At 37.9% G+C, this 15,698-nt stretch overlaps 1 pseudogene; it reads left to right on the top strand.

Moving 5' to 3' along the window:
* Window positions 1–353: 353 nt before the first annotated feature.
* On the top strand, window positions 354–417 carry LOC129507416 (U4 spliceosomal RNA; annotated as a pseudogene).
* Window positions 418–15,698: the final 15,281 nt, after the last annotated feature.

Below are 15,698 nucleotides of genomic sequence, written 5' to 3' on the forward strand. Positions count from 1 at the left end.
GGATATCCTCTTTTGTGCTGTGTTTATCCAAATTTTTTGGTTCTTAAAAAAGTTCTCTTGACTCCTATTTTTTAAAAATAAATTTTTATTTTTAGAGCAGTTTTAGGCCCCTACCAACATTGAGCAGGAGGTATCGCTATTTCCCATATGCCCTCTACCCTCACACATGCATAGTCTCCTCCGTTATAAACACTCCCCTCACAGTGGTACATTTGTTATAGTTGATGAACCTACACTGACATCAGCATTACCTCAAATGCATAGTTTACATTACGGTTTACTTTCGTATATTCCTTGGATTTGGATAAATTTATAATGACATGTAGCCATTTTAGTTTTAATTATTTGTAGGAAGCTTTGTGCAGTAGCAGTATCGTAGCCAATGAGGTTTATCCGAGGAGTGATTATTGCTAATTATTTGTAGGAGTTCTTTACATATTCTGAATTTGAGTTTTATGGCTGGCTTGCCTTTTCACTTTATGATGTCTTTTGTTAAACAAATTTTTAAATTTAATGTGAATTTATTAAGCTTTTCTCTAAAGTCATTGTTCTTTGTTTAAAAAAATATTTTCCTGCTCACACGTCCAGACAATATTCTACATTATTTGCTGAAAGCTTAGATTTGCCTCCCACATGAGATATGGGTTTCAAAGTTATTTTTCCTATATGACTACTCAGTTGTCTTAGTACCATTTATTGCAAAAAAAAAAAAAATCCTTTCCCCAGTATTATGCAATGCACTTTCATTTTAAAGAGTGTCTTCATATTTAAGACTCTATTTCTAGGCCATTTTTTTTCTCAATGGCTCATTTGTCTAGTCCTATATCAATATCACTTTCTCCATTACTATAGTTTTATAAAAAGAATTGGTATCTGGTGGAACAAATCCTCTAATCATATGCTTCTGCTTAAGCCTGTTTGGATCTTCCTGGCTTTTACAATTTCATGTATTTTACAAGGTCATTTATAAAATGCTTACTCTATGTTGAAATGATCATATCATTTTTCTCCTTTAATCTGTTAATGTGATGAGTTAATTTGTTTTCAAATATTAAAACATACTTGCATTCCTGGAATAAACTCACCTTGGTCATGGTATAATATCATTTTCATTTATTCATTAATTTTTGTTGCCTGTATTTTTTAAGGTGTTTATTTATTTATTTGACACAGAGAGAGAGTGAACACAGGAGGGGGAGTGGCAGGCAAAGGCAGAGGGAGAATCAGGCTCCCTGCTGAGCAAGGAGCCTGATGCAGGGCTTGATTCCAGGACCTGGAGATTATGATCAGAGCTGAAGGCAGACCCTTAACCAACTGAGCCAGCCAGGAGCCCCACCTGTATTTTTTTTTTTTTTAGATTTTTGTATTTATGTTCAAGAATGAGGTTGCCTTATACTTTTTCTGTCTTACATAGTTCTTTTTTTATTTTTTATTTTTTATTTTATTTATTTATTTATTTTTAATTTATGATAGTCACAGAGAGAGAGAGAGGCAGAGACACAGGCAGAGGGAGAAGCAGGCTCCATGCACCGGGAGCCCGACGTGGGATTCGATCCCGGGTCTCCAGGATCGCGCCCTGGGCCAAAGGCAGGCGCCAAACCGCTGCGCCACCCAGGGATCCCACATAGTTCTTTTTTTAAAAAAAGATTATATTCATTTATTTCAGAGAGAGAAAGCAAGCAAGCATGGGAAGGGGGAGGGGCACAGGGAGAAGGAGAAGGAGAAGCAGGCTCCCCACTGAGCAGGGAGCCCAACACTGGGCTTAATCCTGAATTCCAGGATCATGACCCAGCTGAAGGCAGATGCTTAGCCAGCTGAGCCATGCAGGTGCTCCTTTTTCTTATATAATTCTTGCCAAGTTTTGATGTCAAGGTTACTCTTGCCTCATAAGATGATTTGGGCATTTTCTTCTTTTATCTATACTCTGGAATAGTTAGGGCTAGATTATAGTTATATCTTTCATAATGCTGGACATTTCTGAATCTGGAATTTTTTTGTGGGGAAAGAGGCAGGGTTTGTGGTTGTTGTTTTGTTTTCTTTTTTACCATTGAGTCAATTTCTTTAGTGGTCATGGAACTATTCAAGTTTTCTATTTATTGTTGGGAAGGTAATTTATTTTTTTCTAGCAATTTGTCCATTTAATCCTGGGCAACATACCCAGGTGATGGCTGAAACATTCTTGCCCTGAGGATAAAGCCCACTTATATCATGGTTTAGTAAGAAGTTTTGGAAGCAAATGCCTTCACAGACATGAGGATATTTGGTTGGGAATTTATAGATTCTAGGCTGAAAACCATCAAATCATCTTCTATTTACTGGTCTTACCACCTGCAATCTGGCTACCATGTTCACACTAGCTTCAATGTTCTAATTATTCATGGCTTTTCTTAATTCTGTGATTTTACTTTAAAAAAAAACTGTAGCTGGATATTTTTCCTCTTTCTTCTGCCCATATTATTTCAGCTCAACATTATTGGATCTGTTCAAATGCCAGCTATTCTTGAGAATGTCTCCCCCTGGGAACCCTCTGATCTTCCATATCTATCATGTACCTATTTCACTCTGTCTTATATGCAGTAGGTTGCTTGGATACCGGTTTCTTTCTCCCTAAACTATAGTTTACTTGCAGATGTCTTTTTATTCATATAGTAACTACTACATGGTCTAGCCCTGTGATCAGCTTTAGTAGCAGTCAATAAATACTGGTTGAATAAATGAAGTTAGTCATGAAGAGATTTTCAAATTCTTTTTATTTTAATGGAAATGGAAATTACAATATAAAATATATTCTTAGTGTTATATGTTGATATTTTAATTTTTTACCTTGTGATGGACTAGAATGGCATCTTCTATATCTAATTTGCACTTCATTGAACATTATTGAGGCTCAACATATTTTTATGAGGTTTCAGTTATTGTTTCTTCTGTGAATTTGTATTCATATCCTTTGCCAATTATGGAGGGTTTTTTCCTGTGGATTTACATATTCTCTGTCTATATTACAGATATCACTACCTTCCTGATTATGTATATCACTGGCATTTTCTCCCATTGGTAGCTTGTCTTTTGATTCTATGATATCTTTTGTTAAATAAAAGATCTGAATTTGCATGTGTTCAATCTGCCAGTGATTTCCTCTCCACACTTGGTTTTAATATAAACCTCTATGAGAAGAGAGCTCTTGAGGAAGGAGGCCTCCTTTCTGAGAGATAGCTATTTTCTGTCTAATAAGATACCCTTAAGTAGGAAAGCAATGAATCTTCCCATGCATTTTAATTTGGGGGCCTATATTCTCATATGTATGCTGTGGATATATAATAGCAAATCAAAATTAATGCTTATGTTTATGTACATTTTCTTCATCATTGGGTGACATTAGCATTCATCATTTGGTTTTGTGATTCACTGAATTTTTTAGATGGTTCAATAATTTCTGTGTGGATCATAAGAAACTCTTCAGAGGTAACTCTTTCAGTGTGCATATTCTGTCAAATTCCTTCTGACCCTTCAACTTCTAATCCAGCCAACTCCTAATCTAGAACAGCTATTGATGCTGTCAGTGTTTAGCACTATGTGTTTAGCTACAAAAGTGCAATATTAGACACTGGCTAGCTAGTACTGCTGCCTTGAGTAACTCCAAAGAGGAAAATAGGATTTGATTAAGTGTACATGTGTTTCTTAAGTTCCTCCTGCTGTCCTTAGTGTTTGGATGCAATGCCCTGCAGATTTATGTGGCTGCTATTTTTATTTACTTTGCATTACTTTGATTAACATCTTGAATGGAGAGCTAAACGTTCCCTCTTCACCTGACCAGGAATGGCCCTTTAACTGCAGTAGGGAAAAACAAACAAACAAACAAACACACAAAAAAACATTTTGCGTGAAGATTGGTGAAAACTGGCACTTAAAGATCAGAAAAAGAGTTGTTTATACCGGATGCTTTAAGATGCTGTCTGCTCAAAGCTCTGAAAGACTTTAAGATAGGAAGTAATACTTTACCACAATACCACTGAGTTTTCGTAGAATTATTACATTTGATAATAAAAACCCGCCTGTTGGGATCCCTGGGTGGCGCAGTGGTTTAGCGCCTGCCTTTGGCCCAGGGCGTGATCCTGGAGACCCGGGATCGAATCCCACGTCGGGCTCCCGGTGCATGGAGCCTGCTTCTGCCTCTCTCTCTCTCTCACTGTGTGCCTATCATAAATAAATAAAATTTTAAAAAAAATTAAAAAAAACCCGCCTGTTTAATCTCAAACAAACAAACAAACAAAAGTAACATCTTAATGCACGTACTGCGATTTGTGAATGCGCGGGCAGGACCGGGTGAGGGGCTGTAACGAATTCGTCTGGAATTTACTGGTTTGGATACCAGGGGAGTGAGAGGACCAGAGCGATTTCAAGCCACATTTGCAGGACAATCAAAGAACAGCGCTGAGCGCACGGAGGGAGCACTGCAGTCAGTAGCCACTAAAGAGGTTTTGTGTAATGACTTCCCCGTGAATTATTAATTAGTTAATCAATATTTACAAGAGAATATTGCCTCTTTTTAAGACCTGAAGTCCAGGATTTATGACCATATTCATGTAGGTTTGGGTTCCTACACTGACTTAAGCTTTAATATGGACTGCTGTCTTTAATTTTTAACGCCAGAAATTATTCCCAGGACCAGTCAGCCTAATACCATGAAGATTTTTAAAAATCTTGCTTTCAATTGTACTTTTATATCGCTCCTGAAATATGAATTTGCATGAGAAAACAACCACCTTGATTGGTTCCTATTAGTTGTTTTCCTTTGTATTTGTTTAGACTGATATAAATTCTGGGCTTTAAACTCATAATGGTTGCCCTAAGATTCTTCTCCAGTAATGAGGTCTAGAGATAATACACTTAGATTGTACCTGATTGTGTACCTGAGGGTTTTTTTAAAGCAGCAATCCAGAAGAATAAGTAATTCTGATCATAAAACCAACAATAACATTTTCATATTTTGAATCTAACTTAATAATAGCAAATGCTTATGCAGTGCTTACTATGTTCTAAGACTTTACATGTAATAATTCATTTATTATACAGCAACTATATATTTAACAGATGGTGAAACTGAGGCTCCAAGAGGTTATAGGGAAATAACAGAATCAGGTTTAATATCAAGATGTCCAGCTCCAGAACTAGGTTCTTAACCACTAAATTATGCTGTTTAATTGTCATATATTTAGAAAAATTAAGATCAAGGTAAGAGGAAGCTCACAAGCTGCTGGCCAATACATTGGAGCAGATCTTTCCAAAATTCAATCAAAGTAAAATCTGGAATATGCTATGAAATAGAATAGCAAACATTGTAATAATAGAAGAGCCTGAAATGGATATTTTCCTAAAGTTCTTAATATATATTAATTCATTTAATCTTCCTAACAACCTTATAAAAAGGGTACTGCTATTTCCCTCCCCACTTCACTAATGGATAAAATGAGGCCCAAAGAAGCAAAATAATTAACCTAAGGACACGTGCCTTGAAGTCCTTTAAATAGTATCTTCCTATTTCTAGCTAAAGACCATTTATTCTCTATATGCATTCAAGTTTTTTTCATATGTATCATCTTATTTTATTCTCAAAATATTAGTGTACCAAACTGTTCAGTTAGTCAGTGTTCAATTTCCTTTAGCAGTTAAAATATGTTATCCATTTTAGCCCATTAGGAAATAATTAAGAGTTCTTCAGCACTCAAGGTAGAACTCCAAATCATTTTGCTAAAATGAAGTCACAGAAATAAATTGTTAGCAAGAATCACAATCCAGGGTTTCAGGGCCTTGAAGGAGATACATGGAGTTCCCCGTTGGTCAGTACAGACTCAGAAAGTAAATAGAAATGCTTGAGACCCAACCTGGAAGAAGGCTGGGGTTTCCTATCCATTCTGCTCAACCCTGGCCTTTTTTCATGTGCTATGCATTTCAAGGTAATTGTTTAGGGAATATAGGTGAACTAGGCCATTTGAAGTGGGGAGGAATGAGTGGAAATGAAGAATAACTGTTTGAGTCTTGATACAATGTAGAGTCATGGCACAGGTCACCTCTACCTCCCAGGCTAGAAAAGCATACAGTCTGAGATGGAGTTTACCTTGGGCAAGGTTCTTACAAACTGCTGAGCACATTGTTGAGTGTACAGTTTGCCCAACCATACACAGTGGCTCAGCTGGTATGAAACACACTTAGAAGAATTTCTTATTGTATAAATCTAATATTATACAAATTTATCAAAGATTTTCTTTTTTCTTTTTTTAATTTTTTTTATTCATTTATGATAGTCACACACAGAGAGAGAGAGAGGCGCAGAGACACAGGCAGAGGGAGAAGCACGCTGCATGCACCGGGAGCCCAACGTGGGATTCGATCCCGGGTCTCCAGGATCGCGCCCTGGGCCAAAGGCAGGCGCCAAACCGCTGCGCCACCCAGGGATCCCCTATCAAAGATTTTCAAAATATTGAACACCTTTGTTCCTCTAGATGTTTTCTTGTCAGTTTTATTGCAATGTTTTTTAAATGAAATAACAGCTTTATTAAAATATAATTCACATACCTTATATTTAATCCATTTAAAGTATACAACTCAATGGTCTTTGATACATTCAGGATTGTGAAACTATCCTCACAATTAATTTTAGAACATTTCACATGCCCAAAAGAAACTCCATTCTCAGTAGCAGTCACTCCCCATTTCCTTCCAACCATCCCACCCCTTGGTGACCACCAATATACTTTTTATCTGTATGAATTTGCCTATTTTGGGAATTTCATATTAATAGAATCATATGTGATCTTTTGTATCTGGCTTCTTTCCCTTTGCCTTTGCCTGTTTTAAGATTCATCCATGTTGTAGTGTGTATTAATACTTTATTCCTCCTTATTGCCAAATAATATTCCATTGTATGGATATATACCACATTTTGTTTACTTATTCATTAGTTGATGGGCAATTGGGTTGTGTCCACTTTTTGGCTATTATAAACAACAATGCTTTGAATACTTGTGTACATGTTTTTGTGTGGAATTATTTTTTACATTTCTCTTAGGTATATACCATTAAAGAAACTGCCAGACTGTTTTTTTTTTTTTAAAGATTTTATTTATTTATTCATGAGAGACACAGAAGGAGAGAGAGGCAGAGACACAGGCAGAGTAAGAAGCAGGCCCCATGCTGGGAGCCTGACGTGGGACTCAATCTCAGGTCTCCAGGATCAGGCCCTGGGCTGAAGGCGGCGCCAAACCGCTGAGCCACCCAGGCTGCCCTGCCAGACCGCTTTTTGCATTTCCATCAGCAGTGTATGAAAATTCTAATTTTTCCACATCATCATAAAGATTTATCCATCTTTCTGATTCCATCCATATTAGTAAGTATGACATGATACCTCATTATGATTTTTATGTCATTTCCCTAATGATTAAACAAACATATTGAGCTTTTCATGTGCATATTGACCATTTGATATCTTCTTTGGAGAAATGTCTGTTCAAATACTTTGCTCATTTAAAAAACTGAGTTATTTTGGAGCACCTGAGTGGCTCAGTCAGTTGGTGTCAGACTCGATTTTGGCTCAGGTCATGATCTCAGGATCATGGGAGTAAGCCCATATGCTGGGCTCCATGCTCAGTGTGGAGTGTGCTTGGGGTTCTCTCTCTCCCTCTACCTCTGCTTCTCCCCCCACTTGTGCTTTCTCTAATTTAATTAATTAATTAAATAATAATATATTTTTTTAAAAATTGAGTTGTCATGTTACTACTGAGGCATAGAGGTTCTTTACATATTCTAGACACAAGTCTCTTATCAGATAGGTGATTTACACAAATTTTCTCCCATTCTGTGGATTGTCTTTTCACTTTCTGATGGTGTCTATTGAAGCACCAAAGTTTTAATTTTTATGAAGACCAATTATTCTATTTTTTCTTTTGTTCCTTGTGCTTTTCATGGAGTATATAATCCCAGGTCATGAAGATTCACATCTGTGTTTTCTTCTGAGTTTTGTGTTTGTACCTCTTACACTTAGATCTTTGATGACTGCAGTGTAAATGATGGCCTCTTCCATGTGATAGATTTTTTTTCAGTGCACATCCTGTGTAGCCCTGTGTGGCAGCTCTGACTTAGGAGACTCTAGTGTTAAGTCATATCTGTAATTACTTGTGGTATGCCTTTTAATGTGCAAGGAACTATACTTGTCTATAGGCATTAGGGCAAGGTTTAGGGGATGTGCAGTTAGGGCAATTAACTTTAACACCTACTATTTCGAATGCTCTTCTGGGGCACTAAATGTGTAACACACAGTTCTCATCTTCAATGAGCTTAGAATCCAGTGTAAGATGGAAAATTTGACACCTGCAACCACTGTATGAATCAGCCATCTTTGTAGGCTACTGTCATTCTAACAATAAAATCAGGGTCATTTGCCCAACAATCAGCACCAGGCCCTTCCCAAGCTACCCCAAAGAAGCTCATTATTTAAGCTCAAGCATTACTTCCCAGTTCCTCTGTCCAGAACCCCAAATCCCTGACCTATGGAGAAGTCCCGGAGCCACTTCTGTTCATAGCACAGACACAGGTGTGGAGTCAGTTTCAGTGTATGGTGGTATCCCAAACAAATCTTGGAGCAGACCACCCATGTTATGGAGTCATAGGTGTATTCCTGAAAGTGTAAGGTCCAGCTGGGCTGTGTGGATCTTGGTCCCAACTAAAGGTTTGTTCCTTCAGGTGTGTAAATCATGGAACAATTACATTGTTATTATCTTGGTGTTTGATACAAATGAAGACTCACAGACCACTGACTCCAAATCTCTTGTGGTGGGACTCAGGAACTTGTACCTTAATAAGCTCCCAAGGTATCACCCACTTTCAATGAGGTCTGAGGACCACTTACTTAACCCATGCTTCCAAGTGCTGTTTGGGCAGTAGTTTTTCCCCAATGGCACATTAGACTCTGGGGAATGATTTTGTACTTCCCTCAAAAATATAGCCACTCCGAGTTTTTTTTTTTCTTTAAACTCATTAAGCCAACATATAAGTACATCATTAGTTCCAGATGTAGTGTTCAGTAATTTATCAGTTGCGTTTGAACACCCAGTGCTCATCACATCATGTGCCCTCTTTAATACCCACCACCCAAAAAAAAAAATACCCACCACCCAATTACCCCATCCCCTCACCCACCTTCCTTCCAACAACCTTCAGTTTATTTTCCATAGTTATGAGTCTCTCATAACCCTCATAGGGAGGGTTTTCTCCCTCTTTGATGACTTCCCATTCAGTTTTCCCTCCCTTCTGCTATGATCCTTTACGCTGTTTCTTATATTGCCTCTCCAAATTTTCTTAAGAACCTACCTAACATATTCTTTGTAATCATAAGGAATGTTTATTGCTGGTTAGAAACAGTGTACTGTTGCTCAAATGAAGCATCCTTTGTGCAAGGCAACTGAGTGGTCTTATGAGCTCCCCTCCCTCTCATGTTTCCCTGAGCATTAAATCTAGTCACAAGCTGTAAATTTCTCTAGCCCAACAGCTTCTGTCTTCATGGGTGGTGGGGGAATCCATCCAAAAGGCCTAGAGTCCTTTTTTGAAACCTACTGCTTGGGTCACTGTGATGAGAAGTTTATGATCTTTGAAAGATAAGCCCAGGTTGAACAAAGGGGATTATAGAAAAAGCTGAGTCCCCAGGAGTGGAAGAGAGCCAAGGTCAGCTATGTGTCTCCCTATCTTCATAGATATTAACTACTCTGTGCATTTAATCTGCTCTTCTGAAGAATATAGCCTCCAGTCATGCCATCCATCCAAACTTTGCTCTGAAGAATTAGTTTTTTATGTAGTTGTGAAAGGGAATAGCAGGGTCCTAAGCCAACTATTGTTTTTGTGAAGTGTCTAAGGAGCCCCACCTGAGGGACTGGTATTTTTTAATTGCTTCAGTGGAGTAACTTTTGGTTCCAAGCTATTCTTTCTTAGTTTGGCTTTTATGGCTTTTCTAAAAGGTTGAATTTTAACTTTGTTTTTAAGTTCTAACTATAGAGAAATATCATTTCTGACATTAGAATCATCCCTAGAAGAGTGTAGACCCTGGAGTTATTTAAGCCATGCAGCCTGCCTGGGACAATGGCACTTGAAACGGGGTTGTATTATTGGTATATTTCATGAAACCTTGAGCCTTTGGTTAGAAACAAAAGTCTGAAATTGAATTGTAATGATCAGAAAAAAAGAGCAAAGTACACTACCGTGTGAGGCTCACAGGGACTTTGTTCTCTACCCAAAAGAGAGGCCAGTCTACAATGGTAATAACTTAATTGCAATGGCAACACCACTCAGTCTTTTTAATTTTGATCATAACCATTAAGAGGCCAGATACATGCAATTTTATTTGGTAGTAAAGTCCTGGGTTTCTGTTTTCAACTCAGTTTGGGTGTTGGATCTTGATTCTGTTTCATGGCTGTAATGTATCTGTGGACAAGCCAGGATTAAATCCTGCCAGATGTGAATATTACTAAATAAATAAAAAAAAATAGTACCTCCTTGGGCACCTGCTTAGTTTGTTAGTCCTTGATTTAAGTTTCCTTTATTAGCCTGGAACACGTCTGTCCTTGGCCACCCAGCCTAGGTCACCAGTACAGCCTGCCAAATCACCAAAACCAAAATGGCACTGTATCTAGTCTAAGTCCTGCCTTAAAGCCCCATCTACACATCAAGACCTTACCAGCTTTTTCCCATTCACTTCCATGGTAGGCCGCTGCTACTCTGAATAAATAAGTTAATGAGAGAAGCCCATCAATTTTGAACCTGGAGATGTCCTGGTCCTTCTTCCCCAGTGTTGTATTGTATTGGCTTATATGGCTATGCCCAACCCAGGAAAGGTGAGTGAGTGGAATGAAGCAGCCAAAGAACTTGGCTTTTCCCTTGTCTGCTTGGGATATGGATCAAAAGTTTCTAATGTTGAGCTTGACTTCTAATAAAGGGAATTTTTTTTTACTAGTTTTTAAGCCACAATAATTTCTTCACTGTGACTTCTCCCCTTTCAGATGACCAAATACCCTGACAATAGGGAACAGTTCCTACATTCCCATTACTCACATTGGGTTAACTCAGTGCCTAGTGTGAAGTAGCTACTCAAAGTGCTGATTTAAAAATGAATGCAGGTTCTCTGGCATTTGAAAGTCTTAAGAAAATCCCAGGTATGCTTGTGAGAGGACCCTAATCTAAGATGAGTTCTACAGTAAATATGTAAACCATGCATGATCTTGATTGAAAGGAAACTATTATATGCCTAAGGTTCCAGTGCTTGAGACACTGAGAAATTCAGCTAAAGGGTCTTAGTGATAATCTAGTCTAATCTATCACTCTTTTTTCTTTCATAAAATGACAAGAATACTCTTCCTTTACAACTCTACAATTAAAACTCAGATATTAGATTTTTCTATAACTAGTTAATGGTAGGGTGCCATTAGGGTACTGGTATTAGGGGTCTGGCCTGATACTGAATACATTGCCCATCACATCTCATCCACTTGCCTATGGCAGATAGCTATGGTGGGTTTACAGAACTGTTCAGCTTATCTACTTAACACTTGCCTTCAGAAGTTTGCCAGCCTGGACTCTGGGAACAGTCCTCCTCAGATTTTATTTCCAATTCTTAGTGTGTGTACCCATGTGCTTTTACAGTCAGTTGGTTCCTGAACAGATATAGCTTTCAGGGGCCCAAATGGCTGGTTTACTTCCCCATATAGTCTTTCCTCTTTCAGAAGTAGTCATTTCCTTCTGGCCACTCTCCAGCTGTGGCTCCATCTATCTCTCTTGTCTCCATCTGACACAGGTTCCAAAAACCCTAAAAGACTCTTTTGCAATCCCAAAGACTATGTTAGTGAAGGAGCTCAGTCAGTCTTTCCTTTCATTTGGATTAAATTATCATTGCTTTTGGCAGAAAGCATTCAACCATGTTTATGTTTTTGGCCTTGGCTCCCAAGAGCCAATTTTACCCTTAAAGCTAGAGCTTTGAATGGAACCTCCATAGAGAGCTTCAATCTACTTTCACCACTTTTTAATTGTAAATTTATGAATTATGCATCTATGAAAATGATAGACACCATGTATGAGATTGATTTTCCTCATCTGTTTTTTTTTTTTTGTAGTATAGAACTGCTAATGACAGAGTCCCAACCCTTACTTTCATTATTGGATTGATTCCTTAGTATTTTTTATCTTGATATCTGAAAGATATTCTGAATGTCAAGAGTAAGAAGACTATGAGGTAGTTTGTAGAAGGGAACTCTTTGCTAACACAGAGTAGTGTCTACTCTGCCAGGATTGTGTTAGCCTAGACACATTTTCTTTAATCCTTACAATCCTGTCTGAAGTGTAGGCGCATAGAGGCTTAAGTTAAGGCTCATAGAGTCTGAATGTGGCCTAAGAGTCACATTCTTTTCATTGTATCCTTCTGGGAACAGTGTTTTTCTTAGTAGTATATACATATTAGTATACTAAATATATTAATTACTCAAATACCAAGTAATAGGAAAACATATATGCACTATAGAATATAAATAATATGAATATATATCTTTAAATATTATATATAGTATTTAAAGGTGAGAACTGCCTCGAAGAAATTTCAAAGGCAGCTCTGTGGTACCCAGGATTCCTCTCCTGTTTATTCTTCAGGCTCACCAGAACTGAAAAAGAAGAGAACCTGCCTTTTAGCTTTCCTCATGACTAGGTAGGGTGGCAGATACACTCAAGGAAATAGCCTGGAGTCACCATAACTATAATAAAAGACCACAAATTGAATAATACAAACTCTCTGAAACAGAATTTTGGAACAGACAGGTCAAGAACCTAAAATAGGGATGATCAATAATGGTGTTAGCAGCATGAAGCAAGAGCTAGAAATCAAAGAACCAAGAAGAAATATGAGAAAAGTACGATAAAGAGCACATATATAGGATAAACAGTAGTAGATACAGCCAAAGAATGAATTGCTAAGATGAAAGATCAGATGAAAAGGAATATAAAATCATTAAGAAAGGATAAAAGAAACTGTAATATATGTTTGGGAGACCAAAAAGCAAGATGGGGACCATGGCTCATCAGAAAGGTGGCTAGGTTTAGTGCGGCATGATTGTCCACAGAGGCACTATTTGGCTTGCATACAATTTAGGAAATTGCGACCAAAATTACAAAATAGAGTTAACCCCATGTTAACTTCTTATGGGGTGGGGAGGCAGAGAAAAAAAAATCAAAAGATTGCCACTAACACCAATTTTCTTCTTCCTGCTTTATCCTGCAGTCCACTTGGGTTTCTGATATATTTGACCTGGCAAGGACAGAATGTTCAACTATGCATATCCTCCCCATATAAACCAGATAATATTCAACTATATAAAACTACATTGACATCCCTAAAATCACAATGAACCTTGTATAACTTTTGAACTTGAGAATGTCTACTGTGATCCAACAAATATCTGCCATGATCCAGGAGTGTTTGGTGATAGGGCTGAGGAAAATCCTGTGGTTCTCAGTGAGCAACAACTTAGGTCACCCCTTCTTGGGCACTTCTTTCATAAAAGATGTGGCTTTCATGAAGATATGACTATCCAGGCCTGCTGGCAATCCTGAACACCTGTTCTATTTATTGTTTAAAATCCTAAATTACCCGACAGATGTCTGGGTTCTTAATGTCAGTGTATTTTATAGACCCTTCATCCTCTGCTTACAGCTGTCATATTGCATTAGAACAGCCCCTAAACCCCTATTCCTGGTTTGGAGGAAGAAGAGAATAAAGCTTGAGAATAAAAAGCAACTGCAGCCATAAAGAAATTCTGTTAGCTTCTTCTCAGTGAATGAGTGAATGGCAAACCCATTTACCCCAGGGCACAGATGAGGACACATAAAAATGTAGCCCTCTGTTTACTAATAACTCTTCTCCATGGAATTAGAAGTAAGGAGCTTAAAAAGGGATTGGAGGAAAGTCAACTCCTCCTATCATTCTGATAGCCCTGCAGCTTCTCGATGAGGTAGTATTGACCTTGATGTTCATGGGAATAAGCTTTGGAGCTCAGTGAACTGCCCAAAACCAAATGTAAGATTTGTGTGCATTTTTTTTTTCAGGTAAATCCACGTTTTACCAGATTCCCAAAGGTGTTTGTGAAATGCACATTGATTAATTCTAATATTATTTGGAGGTAATGGAAAGAATAATGTCCTAAAAATAGGAGGGGAAAGGGTGCTTTTCCTTCATTTCTTTTTTGCTCTTACTCAGTGGAAGTGCTGCTGCCTCTGCCCACCTATGTTTGTGAATGATAGTGGTAGGGCAACCTGACAAACCTAGATGGCTTGATTTAACTCTAACGACTGGTGAGTTAAATTTTTAAGCATGGAATCTCATTAACTCTAACTAGTTACTGGTGAGGATATTTGAGTGCTTACTCTATACCTGGCATAGTTGTGAACACTACACATGTGAGTCCTTTTTAGTCTCACAATAGATTTAGGGATACATACTATGATCCTCACTCAAGATGATGAAAGACTGGGGTACCTGGGTGGCTCAGTAGGTTAAGTGTCTGACTCTTGATTTCAACCCAGGTCATGATCTCAGGGTTGTGAGATCCAGCCCAGCATGGAGCCTACTTGAGATTATCTCTCTCTCTCCCTCTGCTCCTCACCAACCCCTAAAAAACAAGTCATGATGGAAGGTGACAGGATTCATTCAGACAAGTGCAGTCTACATGGCCATTATTAAACTCCTGAGAGAATGCGTCCTCTATAATTACAGAGGGCTTAAAGTGCAAAGAAAGGAGGTTATCAGGTTGGGTAGACTCCACTTCCTCTGTTCCAGTGAATTTAAAGGAAAAAAAAAAAAGCTTTTGAGTTCTTCTTGGATGCCACTAGATGGTGGTGTGCCAAAGGCTATTTCCTATCAGAATGCTAGCCACCAAGGGATATATCTTAAGCTTCACTCTATAGTATAAAGCTGTGAAGGAAAGGCATTTTATCTTGACATCTTTACAAAGTTCTTATAGTGCACAGATTCTAAAGCATTGAAGTTTTGAGAACCACAGTAACACAGAAGCCACAAGTGTGTGTTGAAATATTTTATTGCTGAAATCAGTAATGAGACATGAACATTTTGACTCTTTACCTTTCCCTATACTTTGTCCTCTTAAATAGAATTCTACTTTGATATTCTCTGCTGTTATTGGTGAGCTTTCAGAAACTTACCCAAATATAGGCAAATATTCAAAATGTATTTTGCATCTCTAGGTGCTGTCTCTTCTCAAGCTATATGTGAGTACTATAGCAATGTCATTCAATTACAATTTTTTCTTTAAGGGGTACAACTTTAATGGCTGTTGCTATTTCCATAGGGCCTTAAATATATTTTTATTGCACCCTTTTCAGCAGAGACTGAGATGAGTGTCTAAAGAACCCTTTCAAACATCATATATAATTCGCATACCAAATGGCCAGACTGGAACTATGTCTCTTCTCCCTTACATAGGAATTTAAACAATAGGATTATTATGCAGTCAGATCTTTTCCTTCTCATGTGTGTCTGATGAAATGTCTAACAGTCTTGAGCTATTTTTTTCTAGAAGAGAAATAAGGCCAAATATGAATCGTTGCATGCAAGATATGTTCAAGGTCTTTGAAGTTCTTTATAGATCCATAGCAGAGCT

This window comes from Nyctereutes procyonoides, unplaced genomic scaffold (genome assembly GCF_905146905.1).
Source record: "Nyctereutes procyonoides isolate TBG_1078 unplaced genomic scaffold, NYPRO_anot_genome, whole genome shotgun sequence".
NCBI lineage: Eukaryota > Metazoa > Chordata > Mammalia > Carnivora > Canidae > Nyctereutes > Nyctereutes procyonoides.